Here is a 21,376-nt window from a genome sequence, read left to right on the forward strand (position 1 = left end):
TATGATAACAGCTATGACAGGGTTGTCTAGCTGGATGTGAAATAAGTCATGCCTATTTTTCTCGTGTATGTATTTCACAGTCCTGCCACCGTCACGTTGTGGGCAACGACACACAAGATAACTGAAACAATGCATTTTAAATCAAGGAGATCATAAGGGGTCCAAGCACAATGGTTTGTATAGATGATGCAGTTACACACTGTTTAAAATTGTTTAATTTGTACTGTATGTTCATTCTATTTATTTATTTGTGCTATTTACATAATGTTTACATTTTTTTAAGTTTGTTTATGTTAATTTAAAATAGCACTGCATAGTCTTCACTGTAAGATAAAATACACAATCAAACCAAAATGTATTCAGACACCTTCAACATTTCTCACATAATCACAGTTTATTTGCTGTAGTTTAGAAACTGGTAATAATATATGACAATAACTCAGAACAAATTCATATTGATAATTTCGGATAACTTTGATAAAAAGATATGTAATGGAATCAACCAAAACTTCAGACTGTCAGTATGACAATATTTACACAACTATCAATACTTTGTTGAACAGTTACCAAGCAAGAAATGCTTAATTTGGTTCAGTCTGTGGTGTGAAAATGTTGCATTAACAATTAAAGAAAGAAACACTTAAGCAAAACATGGGCAGGTCCTTAATTATTATTTTTTTAACCAATTTCACTGGTAGCCTACAGTATTAAGAATTTGTGGGTATAATATTTCACAGATCACTATTTTGCCATACTCACTTACATAAATGAACTAGTGGCCTGCACCCACTAGTAAAACAATTCTATCTGATTTTTGGATTGACTTTGGATAAATTCTTGTACTACAAGGTAAATCAGTCAAGAGCAGTGAGTGATTTACTTTCATTTTCATACATTAAAGACTCTGACAGCAGAGCTAGTAAATTAGGCGCGGTCCCTTTAAGAGACAAACGCATCCATTATGATGATACACATCCGATTTTTTTTTGCAACTCTTTACTTTCACTTAAGACATTACCACATACTTATTCGAACACACTTTCCAACACGGGTATTTCGACATATTTTGTATGTATTTGTTGTCGGTACAAAAGCAAGAAGACTTTGAGACGCGTCTCTGCTTGCCCTGAACAACACCGCGCTGCTGAATTGAGCTCTTTCGCTTTTCGCTCTTTTTTCTGTTTATTTAAACTGCGATTTGAATTTGTTCGTTCAGGTCCAGGAGGAAGTGAACGTCCTGAACGAGAGCTCGGTTCAGTGTTGACGCGCGGCTCTCTCTCGTGCACACGCGCCATCAGCTGCTCAGTCCAGTTTCCCGCAGCGCGGGGCTGAAGCGCGAGCTCACTGTGACGTTCCGCCTGATGATTCAGTTAGAAACCAGCTAAGACCAGCGTGACAGTGGCCAAAACTACTTTAAAACCATTTAATATATTATTCAAATTGTTTTGTGCCGTTTCGCTGCAGTGTTTTAATGTGAAAGGCTGTAAATGTGTACTTCAAGTGTTCAGAGGAATACGTCGCGAGCTCGCTGTGATGTTCAGCCTGATGATTCAGTTAGAAACCAGCTAAGACCAGCGTGACAGTGGCCAAAACTACTTTAAAACCATTTAATATATTATTCTAATTGTTTTGTGCCGTTTCGCTGCAGTGTTTTAATGTGAAAGGCTGTAAATTCTCTGTGGACTTCAAGTGTTCAGAGAAATACATTGCCAGCTCGCGAGCAGTTGGCTGCCGCGAATATATCATGTTATTACTTTAAACAGTTCAGAAACATCTCAATTTAGCTCTTGGTGTGTTCTAACATGTGGATTGCGTGCAATAGCGTTTTTAAAATGTCTTAAATAGGAATGAATTCGCTTGTTGTCGGCTCCGTGTAGACAGCCTGAGCTGAGCAGCAGTGATTCTTCTCTCGTCTGACTGCTCCCCTCCCCTAAATCTCATTGCAACTGTATGGGCGCAATTTTTCTCAGACAATTTTTACATTTAAAAATTAATAAAAAAAAAACTTTAAGTCTGATCACTCTGAAAAGATATAGCACACACCACCCCTCTATCCCGCAGGTGTCTGCCGAGTTTGGGGCTTGTGGCTTTAAAGCCCTAGGAGGAGTAGCGTTCAGAATTTTTTTCTCAGAAGAATAATAATAATAAAAAAAAACTAGAGTTAAAAGTTAGTGAACTAACTTTGATGTTGGCTTGGCCATCTTGGCCATGGAGCAAAAGAGCCAAAGTACTTGTGTGCCCAACATTGAGTTGCCCCGCTGCATAATTAATACACATAATAATGCCATAAAAAAATACACCTGCAACAGTCTTTTTCCATGCTCCCTTGCTGTTTTCTTTTTTAATAAAAAGCCTGGGCTATGATAACAGCTATGACAGGGTTGTCTAGCTGGATGTGAAATAAGTCATGCCTATTTTTCTCGTGTATGTATTTCACAGTCCTGCCACCGTTGCGTTGTGGGCAACGACACACAAGATTACTGAAACAATGCATTTTAAATCAAGGAGATCATAAGGGGTCCAAGCACAATGGTTTGTATAGATGATGCAGTTACACACTGTTTAAAATTGTTTAATTTGTACTGTATGTTCATTCTATTTATTTATTTGTGCTATTTACATAATGTTTACTTTTTTTAAGTTTGTTTTTGTTAATGTAAAATAGCACTGCATAGTCTTCACTGTAAGATAAAATACACAATCAAACCAAAATGTATTCAGACACCTTCAACATTTCCCACATAATCACAGTTTATTTGCTGTAGTTTAGAAACTGGTAATAATATATGACAATAACTCAGAACAAATTCATCTTGATAATTTCGGATAACTTTGATAAAAAGATATGTAATGGAATCAACCAAAACTTCAGACTGTCAGTATGACAATATTTACACAACTATCAATACTTTGTTGAACAGTTACCAAGCAAGAAATGCTTAATTTGGTTCAGTCTGTGGTGTGAAAAGGTTGCATTAACAATTAAAGAAAGAAACACTTAAGCAAAACATGGGCAGGTCCTTAATTATTATTTTTTTAAATCAATTTCACTGGTAGCCTACTGTATGAAGAATTAGTGGGTATAATATTTCACAGATCACTATTTTGCCATACTCACTTACATAAATGAACTAGTGGCCTGCACCCACTAGTAAAACAATTCTATCTTATTTTTGGATTGACTTTGGATAAATTCTTGTACTACAAGGTAATTCAGTCAAGAGCAGTGAGTGATTTACTTTCATTTTCATACATTAAAGACTCTGACAGCAGAGCTAGTAAATTAGGCGCGGTCCCTTTAAGAGACAAACGCATCCATTATGATGATACACATCCGATTTTTTTTTTGCAAATCTTTACTTTCACTTAAGACATAACCACATACTTATTCGAACACACTTTCCAACACGGGTATTTCGACATATTTTGTATGTATTTGTTGTCGGTACAAAAGCAAGAAGACTTTGAGACGCGTCTCTGCTTGCTCCCTGAACAACACCGCGCTGCTGAATTGAGCTCTTTTGCTTTTCGCTCTTTTTTCTGTTCATTTAAACTGCGATTTGAATTTGTTCGTTCAGGTCCAGGAGGAAGTGAACGTCCTGAACGACAGCTCTGTTCAGTGTTGCTGTCCCTGTCCGCGATACGCGCGGCTCTCTCTCGTGCACACGCGCCATCAGCTACTCAGTTCAGTTTCCCGCAGCGCGGGGCTGAAGCCAACTTGATGTGTTGAATGCTCGGAGCACGTTATAAAACGTATTCTTAAAATACACATTTCTGTTTTAATAAATGGTCATATTAAATCATAGCATAACACATAAGTAGGTACAAAAATAATCAGTGATGCATGCGACCCTTTTGGTCTCAGTGTAGCTCCCTGCTTTACCATGTTATGCAACGCTGAGCAATTGCTGCGACGTTAAGCCTGACAGAGAAATCTCACAAGCACATATAAACACTCATTTTCATATGTGTAATATATTCTTCTAATTGTTTTGTGCCGTTTCGCTGCAGTGTTTTAATGTGAAAGGCTGTAAGTGTACTTCAAGTGTTCAGAGAAATACATGATCGCGAGCTCACTGTGACGTTCAGCATGATGATTCAGTTAGAAACCAGCTAAGACCAGCGTGACAGTGGCCAAAACTACTTTAAAACCATATAATATATTATTCTAATTGTTTTGTGCCGTTTCGCTGCAGTGTTTTAATGCGAAAGGCTGTAAATTCTCTGTGGACTTCAAGTGTTCAGAGAAATACATCGCCAGCTCGCGAGCAGTTGGCTGCCGCGAATATATCATGTTATTACTTTAAACAGTTCAGAAACATCTGAATTTAGCTCTTGGTGTGTTCTAACGTGTGGATTGCGTGTAATCGCGTTTTTAAAAGGTCTTAAATAAGAATGAATTCGCTAGTTCTCGGCTCCGTGTAGACAGCCTGGGCTGAGCAGCAGTATTTTTAACCAGTTTAAAAGTGAAACGAAACCCGACTCCGCCCCTAAATGTCATTGCAACTGTAGGGGCGCAATTTTTTTATTTTTTTTTTACATTTAAAAATTAATTAAAAAAAAAACTTTATGTCTGATCACTCTGAAAAGATATAGCACACACCACCCCTCTATCCCGCAGGTGTCTGCCAAGTTTGGGGCTTGTGGCTTTAAAGCCCTAGGAGGAGTAGCGTTCAGAATTTTTTTCTCAGAAGAATAATAATAATAAAAATAAAAATAAGTTTAAATAGCATAACAGTATGTTGGCTTGTTGCCAAGCCAACATAATAAAAAAAAGTTTAAATAGCATAACAGTATGTTGGCTTGTTGCCAAGCCAACATAACTAGAATTAAAAGTTAGTGAACTAACTTTGATGTTGGCTTGGCCATCTTGGCCATGGAGCAAAAGAGCCAAAGTACTTGTGTGCCCAACATTGAGTTGCCCCGCTGCAAAATTAATACACATAATAATGCCATAAAAAAATACACCTGCAACAGTCTTTTTCCATGCTCCCTTGCTGTTTTCTTTTTTTAATAAAAAGCCTGGGCTATGATAACAGCTATGACAGGGTTGTCTAGCTGGATGTGAAATAAGTCATGCCTATTTTTCTCGTGTATGTATTTCACAGTCCTGCCACCGTTGCGTTGTGGGCAACGACACACAAGATTACTGAAACAATGCATTTTAAATCAAGGAGATCATAAGGGGTCCAAGCACAATGGTTTGTATAGATGATGCAGTTACACACTGTTTAAAATTGTTTAATTTGTACTGTATGTTCATTCTATTTATTTATTTGTGCTATTTACATAATGTTTACTTTTTTTAAGTTTGTTTTTGTTAATGTAAAATAGCACTGCATAGTCTTCACTGTAAGATAAAATACACAATCAAACCAAAATGTATTCAGACACCTTCAACATTTCTCACATAATCACAGTTTATTTGCTGTAGTTTAGAAACTGGTAATAATATATGACAATAACTCAGAACAAATTCATCTTGATAATTTCGGATAACTTTGATAAAAAGATATGTAATGGAATCAACCAAAACTTCAGACTGTCAGTATGACAATATTTACACAACTATCAATACTTTGTTGAACAGTTACCAAGCAAAAAATGCTTAATTTGGTTCAGTCTGTGGTGTGAAAAGGTTGCATTAACAATTAAAGAAAGAAACACTTAAGCAAAACATGGGCAGGTCCTTAATTATTATTTTTTTTTAAATCAATTTCACTGGTAGCCTACTGTATGAAGAATTAGTGGGTATAATATTTCACAGATCACTATTTTGCCATACTCACTTACATAAATGAACTAGTGGCCTGCACCCACTAGTAAAACAATTCTATCTTATTTTTGGATTGACTTTGGATAAATTCTTGTACTACAAGGTAATTCAGTCAAGAGCAGTGAGTGATTTACTTTCATTTTCATACATTAAAGACTCTGACAGCAGAGCTAGTAAATTAGGCGCGGTCCCTTTAAGAGACAAACGCATCCATTATGATGATACACATCCGATTTTTTTTTTTTGCAAATCTTTACTTTCACTTAAGACATAACCACATACTTATTCGAACACACTTTCCAACACGGGTATTTCGACATATTTTGTATGTATTTGTTGTCGGTACAAAAGCAAGAAGACTTTGAGACGCGTCTCTGCTTGCTCCCTGAACAACACCGCGCTGCTGAATTGAGCTCTTTTGCTTTTCGCTCTTTTTTCTGTTTATTTAAACTGCGATTTGAATTTGTTCGTTCAGGTCCAGGAGGAAGTGAACGTCCTGAACGACAGCTCTGTTCAGTGTTGCTGTCCCTGTCCGCGATACGCGCGGCTCTCTCTCGTGCACACGCGCCATCAGCTGCTCAGTTCAGTTTCCCGCAGCGCGGGGCTGAAGCCAACTTGATGTGTTGAATGCTCGGAGCACGTTATAAAACGTATTCTTAAAATACACATTTCTGTTTTAATAAATGGTCATATTAAATCATAGCATAACACATAAGTAGGTACAAAAATAATCAGTGATGCATGCGACCCTTTTGGTCTCAGTGTAGCTCCCTGCTTTACCATGTTATGCAACGCTGAGCAATTGCTGCGACGTTAAGCCTGACAGAGAAATCTCACAAGCACATATAAACACTCATTTTCATATGTGTAATATATTCTTCTAATTGTTTTGTGCCGTTTCGCTGCAGTGTTTTAATGTGAAAGGCTGTAAATGTGTACTTCAAGTGTTCAGAGGAATACATCCCGAGCTCATCTGTGACGTTCAGCATGATGATTCAGTTAGAAACCAGCTAAGACCAGCGTGACAGTGGCCAAAACTACTTTAAAACCATATAATATATTATTCTAATTGTTTTGTGCCGTTTCGCTGCAGTGTTTTAATGCGAAAGGCTGTAAATTCTCTGTGGACTTCAAGTGTTCAGAGAAATACATCGCCAGCTCGCGGACATTTGGCTGCCGCGAATATATCATGTTATTACTTTAAACAGTTCAGAAACATCTGAATTTAGCTCTTGGTGTGTTCTAACGTGTGGATTGCGTGCAATCGCCGTTTTAAAAGGTCTTAAATAAGAATGAATTCGCTCGTTGTGAGCTCCGTGTAGACAGCCTGAGATGAGCAGCCGTGATTCTTCTCTCGACTGCTCTCTGCCCAGAAATCAATTATTAATGAGCCCTAACCCCTGTAATAATCAGATATGTTGGTTTAGCTTGTCAGTTTGAGGGAAATTGTATTATTTACTTGGTATTTTTAACCGGTTTAAAAGTGAAACAAAACCCGACTCCTCCCTTTAATCTCGGTTATTGCAACTAGGGGCGCAATTTTTCTCAGACAATGTAAGTCTATGGGTAATGTATTTTGACATTTAAAAATTAATTAAAAAAAAAACTTTAAGTCTGATCAGTCTGAAAAGATATAGCAACCAGCACCGCTCTATCCCGCAGGTGTCTGCCGAGTTTGGGGCTTGTGGCTTTAAAGCCCTAGGAGGAGTAGCGTTTAGAATTTCTGTCAGAAAAATAATAATAAGAAAAAGAGGAAAAAGAAGAAGTTTAAATAGCATAACAGTATGTTGGCTTGTTGCCAAGCCAACATAATAAAAATAAAAATAAAAATAAGTTTAAATAGCATAACAGTATGTTGGCTTGTTGCCAAGCCAACATAATAATAATAACAATAATAACAACTAGAATTAAAAGTTAGTGAACTAACTTTGATGTTGGCCATGGGGCAAAAGAGCCACAGTACTTGTGTGCCCAACATTCTTGAGTTGCCCCGCTGCAAAAAAATAAAATAATAATACCATAAAATACCAATGTGTCCCTGAGCAAGACACTTAACCTCTAGTTGCTCCAGAGGCGTGCGACCTCTGACATATATAACAATTGTAAGTCGCTTTGGATAAAAGCGTCAGCTAAATGAATAAATGTAAGTGTAATGTAAATAAAAAAAATACACCTGCAACAGTCTTTTTCCATGGTCCATTGCTGTTTTCTTTTTCAATAAAAGGCCTAAGCTATTATAACAGCTAAGACAGGGTTGTCTAGCTGAATGCAAAATAAGTCATGCAAAAACCATAATCTCCTAAATACCATTCAATTTAATCTTATTTTAATAGTACTGACAACATATTTTAAGTTATCACACATTACTGAAAAATTTAAGAAGGGACACTATATATAGTATACTTAGACGTGTCAAGAGCTAAACAAAAAGTCCTGTTTCCTTACAAAATACTGTAACTTTTATAAACTTTATACTATCACCACAAAATGTTTATTAATATTTATTATAAAATCAATTTTTAATAAAACTTAAATATATTATTTCTATAGGCTATACAAAACAGAAAAGAAAAAAAGACTAAATAATAAGGCTGAATAAGCTGATCTATAGCATGTTAAATGGTGGTTGCCTGTCTATGAATGTTACAGCCCTCTAAGCTCACAGAAGTGGTTTGACCCAAGTCCTCAGCAGGCAATGACATTGACCTCTTCAAACTGATTTTTAACGTTTACTTCACGTGTATTTGACCCTCTTGGCCTTCCATACACATTAGACGTGAAAAAAGGACATTGCGTTGTTTTGATATGGATTACTTTATCACAGAATATTTGTTCGGCAGCACTTGTTTGGTTTAAAAGTAGACATGTCAAGCAGGGCCGTGCACAGACCTTTTGAGGGGCATGTGCTGAAACTGAAAAAGGGCACCCCCCCCCCTTTTTATACCTGCATAAAAGGAAAAAATGTTCACATCTTCATGACAAATTCAATAACACAAATTAATAGTCTCAAAAGCTTTAGATTTATTCACGATTAATAACAACCATACTAATAATATTAGATAATTAGATAATATAGATAAACAAGGGTTTTAAGGGCTTCTTTAAACCTAATACAACAGCAACCTTCTGTGAGCCATGTATCTGGCAAAAATGTTATACTGTGGTGGACCAGGGATGTTGGTCTCTTGAAGGTCTCTTATTCACTACACTTTCCCTAAAATAAGCCAGCAATGAAAAAATAAATAAAAATAGTGAAAAGTACAGTTGCAGTGAAAAGCATTTCTGAAGGATCACGTGACACTGAAGAGTACTGAACTGGAGTAATGATGCTGAAAATTCAGCTTTGATCACAAAAATAAATTAGGCTACATTTTAAAATATTCAAATAGAAAACAGTTATTTAAAATTGTAAAAATATTACACAATATTACTGATTTTGCTGTATTTTGGATCAAATAAATGAAGCCTTGGAATGAATCATGAATTACATTCTGCATGATAAAATATAAAGATTTCAGTGATCTGTATTTTTTTTTTTTTTAGTCACTACTACATTACTGTAGTAAAACCATGTTTTACAACATTTTATACATATGAGGACGAGCGGAGAGTATACCATAACATGATTAGCCTAAATGTTAATAAATTAAGTGTATCAGCAATCATAAATCAAAGAAGAAATTTCTTAGAAATATGTTATCTAGGTGACGAGGATCACTCGTCGCTGTGTAAGTTCCAGTACGAAACAGTGGGGGGCGCACCTGTTATGATTTTCCGATGGTAAAAACAAATTATATGTTGTTGTATTACTTATCAATATATCGGTTTTGACCAGCGAATGTGTGCAAATTTGATTTTTTTTTCTGTCCGTCATTAAAACGGCGACGGCGCCTGCCGCTGCGGGCATCACATTACATTTTCATCTAGGTTACAAACTAGTTTTTTTTAGCTATATAGACGGAGCGCTCAGTTTTTCCTGTGGTAAAATGCATTCGGCCAAATTAGCATTTTATAAAAGATGAAATGCAACTGTATGCACAGGCTGTGTTGGCTATGTATTGGCTATGACTAGATGGCAAATGCTAGCCCTCTCTCTCAGGCGACGTCCCACATGTCTCAGTCAGTGAGTCAGTCAGACATCAAATAAATAAAATATGAGCCTTTATAGACATAGTGTTTAGTAGTACTTATTCAAACAACAACATATTTATTTACCCTTCGCAAAACTTTGTTCAGCTCAGCTGGTGTCTACTGTGCGGCTGCTGTGGAACTTCAGTTGATTCAATGAATATACAGTATAGAGGGGGCGGAGTTATCAGCTTACTGACCGCTTGAGGATCGAATAAGATTTACACAAGCTCGTTTTAAGAACTTTAATTTGCTAAATATTTGTAAAACAGACAGACAGACGTAAAGGGTGACCAATAGCATTGAAAAAAAAACACCACCAAAAAAAAAGGGCACTTCGGAGCCCTACCTGTGCACGTGCCTGATGTCAAGCTTTCTATAGATATATCTCTCATGTCTCTTCGTTGTGTATTCATGGAGTTACAGTTCATTTTAATGACGTGTTTGTAAATGAAGATCAGCGCAGACCAAGGCTGCGACCAAGGGAGCGAATTTATTCTTATTTAAGAACTTTTCAAATTAAATTATATCGGCGATTGCACGCAATCTAACCATTAGAACACACCAAGAGCTAAATTCAGATGTTTCTGAACTGTTTAAAGTAATAACATGTTTTAAAAAGGTCTTAAATAAGAATAAATGCGCTCGTTGTGAGCTCCGTTTAGACAATGAGCTGATCAGCCGTGATTCTTGTCTCGTCTTTCTTACTGCTCTCTGCCCAGAAATAAATTATTAATGAGCCCTAACCCCTGTACTAATCAGATATGTAACTGAATATGAATGAGTGATGAATTTCTATTCAAAATGTGGCATAATACGGATATATTATTTTGCACTCCTGACATTAATTACTAAATAACTCTCACTGCAACAACGTTTTATCAAAATATTCGTCAAATATCGAAGCTTGAGTCTTTAAACTTTCAATTGATGCACAGTTTGTCTAGATAAAGTAGTGATGTTTAACATGCTGTGAAAGTGAAACAATAATAAACTGGGGCCGTCGGCGATGTTTGACAGTAAAGGGGTTTTAATATTCAATCCAGCTACTACCCATTTTCAATTTATTTCTCAACAGTTTATGTTTGCCAAGCTATTATGAATTTTGAAATAATCGTGTACTTGATTTGACCGATCTACCGACCACTGTCCTCTGAAGCTGGAGAGATGGATGTTATTTTCACCTAAGACAAAAAAAAAATCACACAAGCACTCATTTTGATCTCTATAATATATTCTTATAATTGTTTTGTTTTGATTCGCTGCACTGTTTTAATTTAAAAGGCTGTCATGACTTTTTTTCCTTCCAGTATTCATAAACTGTATTACGCTGTCATATGGGCTGCTGATGAAGTGCTCATTTCTCTCTCGTCTTTCTCTCGGTTCTTTGGCCTGAGACATAATGTATTAATGAGATCCGATCGGGTAATAATAACATATGTTGGTTTAGCTTGTCAGTGTGTTGCTGTGCCCTGTCGCACGTCCTGATTCTGCCGAGTTCGACGCGTTCCTGGGTCAACAAGGGAGGTGCTTAAGGTAAATTTGAGCAACCAATCAGATTACTAATGTCACGTGACATGTGCCAGCCTCAGCTTGCGCGCCACTATTTGAATTGTGTGCTTTGACGTCGCCTTCATTTTGCAAAGGTAAGTGCATATTATTTAAAATGTGCCATTTCAAGTGTGTTCATCCCTGCTCAGCATAATATATTATTTTCAATTGCACAATGGATTCATAACTGACGCGAACATTCGCTGAACTGCGCATATATTAAGGTCCAAATCGCCAAACGCCGATCCTATCGGACAGGAAGGCGCCCACGATCGTTTTGCCCCGGTCCGGTGTGGGGTTTCCCCCGTGATCGCGTCGTCGGATCTTTTTGTACGATTATTTATATCACTTTTTTGTCATGTATTCGTTTAGCAGATGCTTATACTAATCCTTCTGTGAAAGAAAAGCTAAACACTTTTGCGGATGGATTGGGGGTTTGCCGTCCATCAACAACAAGGAAATATATTGTGTTGACCCGGAGACATCATTAACCCATCCAATATACAGTATGACACACATATCAATATTATCAATCACTGTATTTAAATAATAATCATTATTATAATAATACAATATCCAATTTAAAACAACCATTAATCTATCACTATATTGTAGTAATAATAATACAAATAATAAAATCTTGTGTTGACCCAGGGACATTATATTCTTGTGATGACCCAGGGACATTATATTCTTGTGATGACCCAGGGACATTATATTCTTGTGATGACCCAGGGACATTATATTCTTATGATGACCCAGGGACGTCATTATTTATAGCTCATCTAATATAAGACAAACAGTAATTAATCACTTAATTTTAATAATAATAATACAATAATTAATATAAGACCAAGAGTAATCTATCACGATACTGCAATAATAATAAGAATAAAAATGAAATATCTTGTGTTGACCAGGGATTTCATTTGTTATAGCTCATCTAATATAAGACAAACAGTAATTAATTACTTTATTTTAATAATAATAATAATAATACAATATCTAACATATGACCAAGAGTAATCGATCACTATACTGCAATAATAATAATAATAATAGTAATGAAATATCTTCTGTTGACCCAGGGACTTCATTCTTTTATAGCTCTATCTATAGTTTTTTTTTTTTTTTTTTTTTGATTCTTGCTTACAAATCTGTCCATTTATGTTTACAGGAATACACTCTGTACTCACCAGTGCTTGCTGAGGGAAAACACTGGGAGAGGATTCACCTTTTAGTCTGCTGACCCATAGATTTGGACCACAAGTTGTAGATGTTGTCATCTCATTTTTAATCAGTCAGTTAGAGGTACACTGAGCCAGTGAACACAATAACAACTGAATTGTAACTGTTTCAAACACTGTCATCTCAATTAAGTAATGTTACAGTTCATTGATTTAAATATACAATATATCACCGTATATCACTGTTAGAGAACGCATTCAGACAGAGTAATGTTAAATGTTCATGGTTTACTTAGCTTAATTTACAATTAAAGATTACATAATTTTTCAGATTTTGTTTTAAAACAATACATATTGCACACTTACATCTACCTCTTTTCTATCAAAGCACAGAATGGAGTAAAGCTTATTTTGCTTAATTACACTAGCACGTGCGTTTATTTGATAATTCAAATCAGGAAACTTCTGAGAATCATGTTCACTCGATCAGTAAGTACAAGTACAAGGTGTTTACAGCGATGTCCTCTGACTCCTATTGGGCAGCTACAGAAACAGTCTTCAAAGCAGCATTTTTCAGTCTTCCAACTGCCTGTAAATCATGAATGACCTGGAAGTATCCATCTGTCTTCTTGATAAGAATCCTGATAAGATCATCCAGTCTACGGTTCCTAATGCCAAACAAAAACTGATATTTTAGGCGATGGAAAAATCTGATTAGACAAGCAAAGAAAAACAATACATGTTTTAATATGATTGTGTTTGATTTATTATATAACTATATTCCAAATGCTTGTGATTCTATTACATTATTTGCATGAACTCATAATGAAGTTGCATACGTTTAATTTCAAATATCAACTTTCAACAAGATTGTTTGTATCGGAGTTGGCATGGTTGTAGCACTGTTCGACCACACGTGTCCTATTACCAGCCAGTGATCCTTGAAGCAAAGAACTGAGAAATCTTCAAACCTGTTGAGGAATTATTTGAAAGTTGATTTAAAATCTTAAAGCTATAATGAAAAAAGAATAATAGATTTAATGTTAAATTTAACCAATTTAATATTTACTTTAAAAAAGTTATATAAATAGTAACAGTACAGGTAACGCTTTAGTATAGGGAACACATTATTCAATATCAATAATGACTTTTTACTCAATAAACTTCCTAAGTAGTTTACTGCTTATTAACAATTAGTAAGTTCCTTGTTCAGTTTAGGTATTAGATAGGATTAGGAATGTAGAATAAGGTCAAGCAAAATAATGCATTAATATATGCTTTATTTCATTATTATTATTATCATTATTGTTATTATTATTAAAATGAAGTGATTAATTACTGTTTGTCTTATATTAGATGAGCTATAAAGAATGACATCCCTGGGTCAACACAAGATATTTCATTATTACTATTATTATTATTGCAGTATAGTGATAGATTACTCTTGGTCATATATTATATTTTATTATTGTTATTAGTAATAAAATAAAGGGATTAATTACTGTTTGTCTTATATTAGATAAGCTATAAAGAATGAAGTCCCTGGGTCAACACAAGATATTTCATTATTATTATTATTATTATTATTGCTGTATAGTGATAGATTACTCTTGGTCTTATATTAGATATTGTACTATTATTATTATTATTATTATTAATATTATTATTATTGCAGTATAGTGATAGATTACTCTTGGTCTTATATTCGATATTGTATTATTATTATTAATAATAATAAAATAAAGTGATTAATTACTTTGTCTTATATTAGATGAGCTATAAAAAATGAAGTCCCTGGGTCAAAACTAGATATTTCATTATTATTATTATTATTATTAATGCGGTATAGTGATAGATTACTCTTGGCCTTATATAAGATATTGTTATTATTATTAAAATAAAGTAATTAATTACTGTTTGTCTTATATTACATGAGATATAAAGAATGAAGTCCCTGGGTCAACACAAGATATTTCATTATTATTATTATTATTATTGCAGCATAGTGATAGATTACTCTTGGTCATATATTAGATATTGTATCATTATTATTATTAAAATGAAGTGATTAATTACTGTTTGTCTTATATCAGATGAGCTATAAAGAATGACGTCCCTGGGTCATCACAAGAATATGACGTCCCTGGGTCATCACAAGAATATAATGTCCCTGGGTCAACACAAGATTTTATTATTTGTATTATTATTACTACAATATAGTGATAGATTAATGGTTGTTTTAAATTGGATATTGTATTATTATAATAATGATTATTATTTAAATACAGTGATTGATAAATGTGTGTCATACTGTATATTGGATGGGTTAATGATGTCTCCGGGTCAACACAATATATTTCCTTGTTGTTGATGGACGGCAAACCCCCAATCCATCGAGTAACCCCAGAGTGCAGTCTGGCCGATGGGGCGGGGCGACACTTCGAGGCGGAGCGACACGTGTCGCCCCGCCCATTTTTGTTTTCCCCGCCTTTGACATTTTCCTCCGAGCCAGCAGGGGGCAGTTTGCGTTGAAACAAACAGAACGGTGGCAACTGCAGCAGCAGAGTAATAACGCTATTCCGTTGATTGCTTGAGGTGAGTAAAAGTGGTTGTGTAAATATCTTATAATATGAAATGCGATGTTCGATCATTTATTTATCCATGGTACGTTCAATTTGAATAATTATTGTTAATAATTGTTATAAATTGCTTATTTTATTGTTCTTTGTGGATTGTAACAGTACACTCTGTACATGGCTTTAGTTCATTCGATTTTACAGAGGTATGGCATCACATTTGTCAAGTTATTTGAACAGACATGCATGATTTTTGTGTGTATATTATTATTATTATTATTTTTCAGGATGACATGATCAGGAGGTGGTGTGTTCTGTTCTCCTGGACAGCTTTACTCCGCAAATGTATGTAGCTGTTTGAATGTTGCTACATGAAACATAACTCTGTACTATATCTAGCAATATACCTACGTCTTGACATTTGTTCTTTTAGAGCTCAACCACTGAGGGGAGGAACTTCACCATTCACCATGTCTTCAGGCAGAGTCCAGCAAAGCAGGTTATTTGTGCACATACATTCATTAAGAACTAATAATTACATATGTGTGTACATGCAGAGGTATTTTAGTTATTACAGCTACATAGTTGTTCAGATGTGAAATTGGTATTATGTACAAGTACTATATTGGTCAGCACTGTGGATTATTTAATATATAGCTATCAGTTAACATCAGCATCAAAGACATTTAAAAACATTTCAGCTTAATTCATTTTCAGACAGCAGCGAGTTTTTTAAATAACTTCTGTTTGCGATCTAATGTGGATATTGTTCACCATATAAGACAGAAATATTTATATTCAATGTAAAAGATCTTCATGTGGATCATGCATACAAATATATACAAATATCTCACTGGATTATTACAATTAATGGCAAAATGAATGTGTGGAAATGTAAACTAATATATCCTACTGACACACAACAGCAAAAGATATAAATACTTGGCTTAAAACAGTTTTTTTTCAATGTGAAAATACTAACATGCCTAATACTTCACAGTACTGTATATATTAACATTTTATTAGTGGTATTATAAAAGAATGAGTATGCAGTTGTGACAACAATCTATAGAGTTTTTAATGAGAGTTTTAAAGCAAGGTTGTCTGTATTCAGTGTTTATATAATGTTTAATAACTATTATATACATGTATAAATAAACCTATGTATGTTTTTGATTCAACAGCTTCCACTGGAAATCCTCAGGGAAGTTATTTTGTCAGCGGGTGACTCTGCATATTTGACACTTTCTCTGGTTTGCAGATGGTTTAGGGTTGTGCTCCGAAGTTTTTCGGAAAGCGGCACAGTTTGCCTGGCTAGACAGTAAGGTTTCCCCGTTTAATGCTCATTCTCCAATTGAATTTTGTAGTAGAAGGCTGTTAAACTTTTTTTGTATTATTATTATTATCTTTCATGTATTTTGTCTTTACACTATAAGTTGTGGCCAACTGGAAGAATTGTCCTCCTGTCTCCTGACCGGAACGAGTTTAGACGGATGTACATCATCAGGGAATGCGTGCAGTGCAGAGCCCTTTTCAAGTTTAACCCACCAGGGTACAGGGAAGAGACTGGCGTGGTGATCTTCTGGGCTTTTGTTTACACAGGATTTTGTTCCAAGGACTGTTTTTTTTTTTTTTTTTTTTTTTTTTTTAGTTTTTTGTGGCATGAAACACATTTGTGTGTTAAGTTCATTGAAGGGAAATAGAGAATGGACTGAGATCAACTGGTTTTGATGTATTAATTGATGTCATTTAAAGTTAAACTTTGCAGTGTATAATGTTTTAATAAAAAAGCTATGGAAAACACGTGCATGACAACAGGTTTCAGTCATTTACATCAGTCTGTCATTCTTTAAGGTTTCTCATATTTGATGATAACATCATTTGCTATGCATTGCTCATAATGGATTCTTAATTTAGTTGTGACAGGATTGTGAGGATTAATGAGGTTTTCAGTAGTGCAGTTCAGAAAACAAATAACAGAAAGTAACAAGTGTTTTTGGGCAAGTTCTTTAGAACCTGTATAGTTCCTTCCTTGCAAAAAGTAACCATGGATTTATTGTAGTAAAAATATTTGTTGGCATATTAATTACTGTGAGCTGTAATTATAAAAACACCATAGTTTTACTATAGTTACTGTAGCAGAACCATGGTAAATTTTCGTAGGGGCCAAGGGAATGTTCAGAATATTATTGGTGACGTTCAGAGACTAGTGACAATTTGTTACACACATGAAGCACACACACACACACACACACACACACACACATATGCATATACATATACACACACACACACACACACACACACACACACACACACACACACACACACACACATATATATATATATATATATATATATAAGTTGAATATATAAATCAAGGTACTCCTACTACTCCATGACTATCTACATAACCATACTTCGCATAATATTGCCGTGTCATTTTCAAACCAGCGAGTAATGCCGAGGTAGCGTCTACACTACAGCCATTGAGGGAGTAGACCATTTATTTCTATTCTGTTCGTCGTAATACAAAACTCTTTGTATTTATACGGGATGTTGTGGAAATGCAACAATAAATGCAAAAACATTTATACACAACATTTATATTCACTTTTTAATTTATATTAAAAGTTTATTCATCTGAGTGTCTACTTCCGCATTCCAATCCTGCTAATAGCGTCATAATTCTCTATACCAATAAGCTGTAAAATCATAACTCATCTGTACACCAATAAGCTCGTCTTAATCATAAACCAATAACCGCTGAGGTGGGCGGGGCAACACGTGTCGCTCCGCCCCAACGTGTCGCCCCGCCCCATCGTCCAGACTGCACTCTGGGATACTTGAATCCATCTGCAAAAGTGTTTAGCTTTTCTTTCACAGAAGGATTAGTATAAGCATCTGCTAAACGAATACATGACAAAAAAGTGATATAAATAATCGTACAAAAAGATCCGACGACGCGATCACGGGGGAAACCCCACACCGGACCGGGGCAAAACGATCGTGGGCGCCTTCCTGTCCGATAGGATCGGCGTTTGGCGATTTGGACCTTAATATATGCGCAGTTCAGCGAATGTTCGCGTCAGTTATGAATCCATTGTGCAATTGAAAATAATATATTATGCTGAGCAGGGATGAACACACTTGAAATGGCACATTTTAAATAATATGCACTTACCTTTGCAAAATGAAGGCGACGTCAAAGCACACAATTCAAATAGTGGCGCGCAAGCTGAGGCTGGCACATGTCACGTGACGTGAGTAATCTGATTGGTTGCTCAAATTTACCTTAAGCACCTCCCTTGTTGACCCAGGAACGCGTGGAACTCGGCAGAATCAGGACGTGCGTCCCTGTCCGCGAGACGTGCGGCTCTCTCTCGTGCACACGCGAGTCATCAGCTATGGAAGGCCAAAAGGGTCAAATTCACGTGAATTTTATCGCGTCGACAACACGTTAAATACGTGTATTTCACGCGTAAACAACACGTATTTAACGCGTTAAATACGTGTTGTTTACGTGTTAAAAATCAGCGCGTATTTAACGTGTATTTAACGTGTATTTCACGTGTTAAATACACGTGAAGTACACGTGAAGTACGCGTTAAAAATCAGTTTGAACGGGTCAATGTCATTGGCTGCTGAGGACTTGGGTCAAACCACTTCTGTAAGCTTAGAGGGGTGTACCATTCACAGACAGGCAACCATCATTTAACATGCTATAGATCAGCTTATTCCGCCTTATTATTTTATCCTTTTTTGTATAGACTATAGAAATAATATATTTAAATTGCAGTTTTATTAAATATTTATTTTTTAATAAATATTAATTAAAATTTTGTGGTGATAGTATAATGTTTATAAAAGTTACAGTATTTTGTAATGAAACAGGACTTTTTGTTTAGCTCTTGACTCGCCTAAATGTACTATTTAAATACTGTTGCTTTCTGAGTGCCATACACAAAAATACCAACTCATAACTCCACGAATATAGCAAGGAGAGTCAAAAGTTATAGTCTGATTCTACTGTGACGATCCAAGGGGCTGTAGTATTTTATTTTGCCCAGCAGGTGTCATGGGGTAACACTTTTTGTGTCTTTAGGTGGCTGGTCTGGGAAGATTGTGATCAGCGAGACAGGTTACAGGTGAGGCGGCGGACCCCTCGTTACTCCTCACGGCAGATAACTGGGGGAGAACAAGACAGGCAACAAACAGTCCATACAAAACTCTCCAAACGACTTGACAAGACTAGACAGGACAGGACAGGACAGGACAGGACTAATGGTCTGTAGAAAAAGCACAAAAACGTCAGAAACATCCAAAGTGGTTAGTAATAATCTAACAGGGAATGGAAAGAGACAGAGCTAGAAATAGAGAGCCTATGATAGGAGATAGAGAGCAGGTGAGCGGAGGAGAACGAGGAACAGCTGAAGATGATGATAGTAGAGATAAGTGAGCGCAAAGGAAAAGAAAGAACCAGCAGATGGAGACCGAGATAGAAAAGAGAAAGAACTGGGATCATGACAGTTGCAATCCCGACTCGTCATCTCCTCATTAGAAGCGCTTTTAGAGATAAGTACATCTTTATGGGTTATAGTTATAATGAAAGATTTTTTTTTTTTTTTGTTAAGTAGTTATTTAAAGCTATATATATATATATATGTATATATATATATATATATGTGTATATGTGTGTATGTATATATATATATATATATATATATATATATATATATATATATATATATATATATATATATATATATATATGTTTTCAATGAGTTTCGGTTAATTTTTGTACTCCTATTAAAGACAACACGGCAGAACGAGCAACTGTTTTGTTGATATTGTGTGTACAGTTACGAATAATGTATTACTTTTACCTTTTATGAGCAAAAATGATGGCATATCCAAGGAAAAAATTGCAAGTGATCATGCTGCCGTCTCCCTGTCCTGAAGCATCTCCTCACAAATGATTGGATAGCTTACATTTATCTGGGTCTAACAAACACAGTAGTACAAGCTCTCATTCTAATCCTGAAAGTCTTAAATGCTTATGTCTTATAACATCACCTGTGTCCCTAATAACTGATTGTCTGATGAGTGCATCGCTGAACAAAAAGTGCAGAATTGCTGAACAAAAAAAAGAGGTTTCAATAAGTGCCACCTGCTTGGCGATAGCTGTAAATGTAAGCACAATAAAAGCTGTTGATTCCTAAGATGATTGTATTCTAAAGACATATTGATTTCAATGGTTTGTATCTTAAACCTGAATTGATTGCTTATCTCCATTGTAACTATTTCCCCCACACAAATGTTAATGCTCGATGCTCACTTAAGTCTTATACTATCACAAAACTTTTGAAACCAGTACTTTAACTAAACTTATGTATGTCCTGAGATATTGAATATCAAATATGATGGATATAAATAATTTATCTTGAACGCTATATTTTTTCTTACATTTTTGTCAGTTATTTCTCAGCAGGAGAATGTGCAAATATATATTTTTATTTACTGAAAGTCAGAGTTGAGCAGTAAGTAGTTACTAGTAATTTAGTTATTTTAATAATATTGGAAAATGTAAAATTCTCTCGATTAAAATGAGCCCAATTATACAATAATCTATCATTTAGATTTGAAGATATCCGTCATCGAATGATAACAAAACAAGAAAAAAACTCCAAATGCACACATGCTACAATATTCTCATGGTTTTACCTTTATAACTTCATGAAACATGCTCTGATTGTGAAAATGGCATATCATTATTTACAGCAGATTCTCAAGATTGAAAGGAGTCCAAAATCAAAACAATCCATACAATCTTTCGTATGTAAAAAAATACCTAAACCCATGAATCAGTTGGAGAGCTCTATTAAACATTTGACAGAACGTAGTGTTACAACCCCTTGGATCAAGGAGTAACAACATGAATAGAGAGTCCATACAACATAATCAAATTTGCACAAATATGTGTTTTAATCAGAAAACAGCCATAACCACATTGAGGTAAAACATAAAAAAAATATAAAGATACAAAAACACAACATCAAGCCCTGGACTGATAGCGTGAGAAAGTCCGCCTGACCACCAAACAGCAAGACCAGCAAAGACCAAGCCCCAATCTCCTTCCCTCCAGAGGGTAAGAAAGC

General features: G+C 35.4%; 1 protein-coding gene and 2 long non-coding RNA genes across 3 annotated transcripts in view; 2 read left to right on the top strand and 1 right to left on the bottom strand.

The window, feature by feature from the left end:
• LOC128014662 (uncharacterized) overlaps positions 1-21,376 on the bottom strand; it is a 109,114-nt gene that overhangs the window by 83,253 nt on the left and 4,485 nt on the right. The window lies entirely within an intron of this gene.
• On the top strand, positions 692-7,082 carry LOC128014685 (uncharacterized). Its single transcript, XR_008183622.1, has 3 exons — positions 692-1,216; positions 3,579-3,864; positions 6,544-7,082. It is a non-coding gene; the product is annotated as an uncharacterized LOC128014685 (long non-coding RNA).
• LOC128014678 (uncharacterized) lies at positions 15,113-17,033 on the top strand. The gene is made up of 4 exons (XR_008183615.1): positions 15,113-15,563; positions 15,652-15,717; positions 16,403-16,539; positions 16,655-17,033. It is a non-coding gene; the product is annotated as an uncharacterized LOC128014678 (long non-coding RNA).

This window comes from Carassius gibelio, chromosome B25 (genome assembly GCF_023724105.1).
Source record: "Carassius gibelio isolate Cgi1373 ecotype wild population from Czech Republic chromosome B25, carGib1.2-hapl.c, whole genome shotgun sequence".
Taxonomy (NCBI): domain Eukaryota; kingdom Metazoa; phylum Chordata; class Actinopteri; order Cypriniformes; family Cyprinidae; genus Carassius; species Carassius gibelio.